At 35.1% G+C, this 5,079-nt stretch overlaps 1 long non-coding RNA gene across 1 annotated transcript; it reads left to right on the top strand.

The window, feature by feature from the left end:
- Window positions 1–390: 390 nt before the first annotated feature.
- LOC132600052 (uncharacterized) lies at window positions 391–2,562 on the top strand. The gene is made up of 5 exons (XR_009567106.1): window positions 391–575; window positions 1,226–1,342; window positions 1,481–1,562; window positions 2,011–2,141; window positions 2,231–2,562. It is a non-coding gene; the product is annotated as an uncharacterized LOC132600052 (long non-coding RNA).
- Window positions 2,563–5,079: the final 2,517 nt, after the last annotated feature.

Genomic DNA, 5,079 nt, shown 5'->3' on the forward strand with positions numbered 1-5,079 from the left:
ACACTACTAAAAAAAGGGATTTTTCGACCAAATAATTTTGACCTCACTTTTTGGTGGAAAAAAAATCAACCACATGAGGTCGAAATTTCCAAATTAATTTTTTTTATTTATTTTCTTTAGGATTTTGACCACATGGGGTCGTTTTTTTACGGAAAAATATGATTTCGACCTCATGAGGTCAATTTTTTTTTTGTACAAATAATAAATGAAAAAAAATCATTTTGCACAAAAGTAAATTATATAAACATAAAATAATTAATTAAAAAATTAAAAAAAAATCAAATTTCGACCACATGAGGTCGAAAAAATTAATTCAAATCTGATCAAATCTGGCTTAATTTTTTCGACCACATGCGGTCGAAAAAGTTCAATACATAATACACCCACACAGGCGATGAAAATATTTCATCTCCCCCCAAAACTCTCTTCTCTTTCAAAAAAATTTACCCTCTCTAAACTCATCTTCCCCAAAATTCCCACCACCCCACCAACACCGGCGTTCTCCAAGTAGGCGACGCCGTCCAGTTAAACCACCGGAGTAGCCACCAGCCGCCGCCGACTGAACAGTGAGCTGGGTTAGTCCTTTTTTTTTTTTTTGGTTTTTGTTTTTCAATCTCATTTTATCATTATTAATTGCATTACTTTGTATAGTTGTAGTTTAATTAGAAGATTTGTTAACTTTATTGATTGTTCAATGTTTGTTTTAGGTATTAGATGATTTAGATAATATTTCTTTGTTTGCTTTTTGGTAAGAGATTCAATTTGGTATATGAAATTGACCCATTTACTTGTTTGGAAATGAAATCGGTTCAAATAGAGATACACAGTTAGATGCATCTAATTGATCTGTACTTTATCTGTTATTCATGTGAATATCTAACAACTTCAGTTCAATTCCATTGTTACACCAAGTGACATATATATCTGTAAGAGGCTATTGAGCTCTTTTTAGTTTATGTAACAAGATCTTTCCTTTAGCTTGTCGTTAGCTGTTTATAGGTTTTAATATGAAGATATTGCTAAATACTCGTATTTGTTAAAAATTTGTGGGTTCTTGAAAGATGAAAATGGAACTTTTTTCAGTTAAAGTACTCTTTTCATGTATCACCGTATTCAATGTGCTGGTTTTTTCCATGACTGCTCAACAAGATGCAACTTTTTGAAATGATAACGCGGTTCTAATGAGAAACAATCCTAATGGATCAACTCTTATTGATACTTGCAGTTCCACAGAGCTTCTCATAGTGAGATACTTTCAATGATAAATGACAATCAGAGATGAAAAGGACACCTTAATCAGAAAAACAACCAGTGCAGTACCCTATTGAGATTTGAGGCTAAGGTGACAATTTTTTACTCAAACGATGCCCATGACTTTGTCATAGATTGTATGATTTCTGGCACTAGTTGTTCAGCGTTTGAAATATCAACAGTTGAAGTTGAATGATAGCATCTAATATTGTTGACTGTTTGTTTGTAGGATTCCCCTAAAAGTGAAAACCACATGATTAGGAAGAAAAGAAGGCTCATACATGAACAAAAGTCTTCTGACTCTTGGAACTGTAAGTACACAAAAACAATTGTTGGCAGTTTGTATGTAGGATTCCCATAAAAGTTGGGCACTTGGATTTTATTTTCTCGAACTCTATCTTCTGTTTTTCTTTGTCAGTGAGATGAATGACTGAGGCTATAAACAATATTACATGTCGTTTCTCTTTTAATTCACGCCGTGTTTGATTCTAATGTGAGAAATCCTACATAGGTTACCTTATATTTTAATACTTAGTAGTTTTCATGAATATATTGATAGAATTTATGTTGCCAAGTAGAGTAGTTTGTGATGATATACTAAGAGACTGTAAACTTTCACTTATGTTAAACTTGTAACTATAAGGTTCAGTTGTACATTAGAAATTACTAATATATATATATATATATATATATATATATATACTCCACCATTTATTGCATTTTAGATAGTATTCTTAATTTACTTTCTGTTTACAATAGATGCATATTCAATCGAAATCAAGAAAGTTCGTGGAAAGCTAGAAGAAAGGTCTGCGAAATGAAGCTGTCTATGGGGAAAAGAGGGTAAAAAATCCACCAATGTGCCTTGCCCAAGATCCTGATATAGCCTGGTTTGTGATCCTTCAACTTATTGTCACATTTTTATTATAGTCTGATTTTTCTATCCAGTGATAACTTTGTGGCTTTTTGATGTTTTCAGGTATACAAAGATTGAGACTTTCTTAACTCCCTTACCTGAAGTTTCAAGTGAAGAAGAGGTGGCTGGTGGACAATTGAAAAAGTGGCCTAAAAGATTACAAGCGATACCACCGAGGATAAACAGGGGTATTGTAACTACAATTGATAAGTGTTTGAATGTAGTTTTAATTCGAATTAGAAGTACTGGTGAATTTGATTGTAGAATGTAGTTTATGGTTGTTTAAGTGTTTCAATGTAGTTGTAATTTGAATTAGAAGTACTTTAAATTGGAATTTGAGGTTGAATTTGATTGTAGAATGTTGTAGTTTATGATTGTAGAAGTACTTTGATGAATTGGATGTGTTGGTGAATTGTATTGTTGATTTGGTTGATGAATGAGATTGGCTGGTGGGCTGTTGTAAAAGCAGCTGAATGCTGGAATTTTTTTTCCAGATTTTCGACCGCATTAGGTCGAAAATCAACCCAAATATTGATAATTTTCGACCTAGTGAAGTCGAAATTGTACCCAGAAATTAGAATTTCGACCGCATGAGGTCAAAAAACTGGGCAACATTTTGAATTTCGACCTCATGAGGTCGAAATCTGGCAACAATATTGCTAAATTTCGACCTCATGTGGTCGAAATTTTGATTTTTTAATATTCTTTCATATTTCGACCACAAGAGGTCGAAAACTTTTAAAAAATATTTATATAAAAATAATATTTTCGACCGTGCGCGGTCGATTTTTTTTATTAATATTTAAATAAAAATAACTTTTTTCGACCTCAGGTGGTCGAAAAATTTATTTTCGTAATTTAGGTAGAAAACTTATTTCGACCGCGTGAGGTCGAAAATATTCGACCACGTGAGGTCGAAAAAAATTTCACCCTAGTTGTTAGCGACCATGCCTTGTGGTCGAAATTTTGGTCGAAAATTGGCCTTTTTCGATCTCGTGTGGTCGAAAATTTTGGTCGAATTTCACTGTTTTTTTAGTAGTGAGATGATGAAGGTTGAGAGTACAATTGCCATAGCCAAGGTGCACAAAACCTTTCCCTCCTTTTTTATTTATTTATTAAGAAATAGGAAAATACATTAGATCAATATCTCTACATATCAAAAGATGATATATATTCTATTGTTTCACATTGGTACATATTGAATTTGCAAAATATAGATATGTGATTTTCGACTCACAGTGAGTGGTGGCTTTCTAGTAATAGAAGTATTGATCATCAAGGTGTCATCTTTTTCATTGTTTTCCCCCTTAGCGAGTTTTAAACAATATTGGAGCATATTTTATGATATATCTATGTTGAGCTGATTGAGAACTCGCTGCATTGGTTCTTGTTCAATTTGTTTTTGTAAGATAATATTTGCCTTCATTATTCTCATTCATTCCATAGGTTAATATACATCCTTTACAACATAATTGTAGGCTACAAATTAGGAACTAATTTGACTAATTGATTCTAATGTATGCTATCCTAAAATAGAAGATTACAAAATATTTTTGACTAAATATTTACATAATCTAACACACCCCCGCAGTTGAAGCGGTAGGTTTACGAACGGTTAGACTGTCCCGAAAATCATCAAATAGTACGCGCGGAAGACCTTTGGTGAAAATATCAGCAATCTAATAACATGACGGAACATGTAGGACACGAACCTCTCCACGTCTAACCTTTTCGCGAACAAAATGAATGTCCATTTCAATATGCTTGGTACGTTGATGTTGTACCGGATTTCCAGATAAATAAATGGCACTCACATTGTCACAATAGACCAAAGTTGCTTTACAAATAGGGCAATTGAGTTCAAGCAACAAATTACGAATCCAACAAGATTCAGAGACAACATTAGCAACCCCTCTATACTCAGCTTCAGCACTAGACTTAGATAGAGTAGGTTGGCGCTTTGAAGACCAAGAAATCAAGTTGTCCCCAAAATATACACAATAACCCGACGTGGAGCATCGAGTGTCTGGACATCCTCCCCAATCAGCATCTGTATATGATAGTAGTGACTTTAGAGAGGTTTTGTATAAATGTGTACCAAACTCAATCGTACCTCGAATGTAACGCAAAATGCGTTTTAATGCTTCCATATGCTCGACTTTGGGATCATACATAAACAAGCAAACCTGTTGTACTGCGTACGAGATGTCTGGCCGAGTAAATGTCAAGTATTGCAAGGCACCTGCCAGACGGTGATACTTCGTAGGATCTTCATATGGGGTGCTCGAAGTAGCGCTGAGTTTGCCCTTTGTATCAACTGGTGTGGGGCAAGGATTACATTGTGGCATGCCTGCCCTGTCAAAAATATCCTCTGCATAAGAACTCTGAGACATGAATAGGCTATTTTTGTCCCGGGAGACAGCAATCCCCAAAATATAGCTCAACGGACCCAAATCTTTCATTGCAAATTCCGTAGCTAACTTGGACATAATACCGAGTCTGAGAGAATCTGAAGATGCAGTTAGAATAATATCATCCACATATAACAAAATGTAAGCAGTATCTTTTCCACGACAGTAAGTGAAGAGAGAGTTGTCAGATGTGCTATGCGAGAAACCAATGGTTGCCGCATATTCAGCAAAACGCTGATACCATGCCCGTGGTGCCTGTTTCAAGCCATAAAGGGACTTACGCAAGAGGCAAACATGATCAGGACGAGCCGGATCCCGGAATCCCAAAAGCTGATACATATAGACGGTCTCATTCAAGTTGCCATGTAAGAAAGCATTCTTTACATCAAGTTGGTGAATGGGCCAAGAGTGAGATAAAGCAATAGTAAGAACCACACGGATAGTTGTCGGTTTGACAACCGGACTGAAAGTCTCGTCACAATCAACACCTTTCCGTTGAGA

This window comes from Lycium barbarum, chromosome 6 (assembly GCF_019175385.1).
Source record: "Lycium barbarum isolate Lr01 chromosome 6, ASM1917538v2, whole genome shotgun sequence".
Taxonomy (NCBI): domain Eukaryota; kingdom Viridiplantae; phylum Streptophyta; class Magnoliopsida; order Solanales; family Solanaceae; genus Lycium; species Lycium barbarum.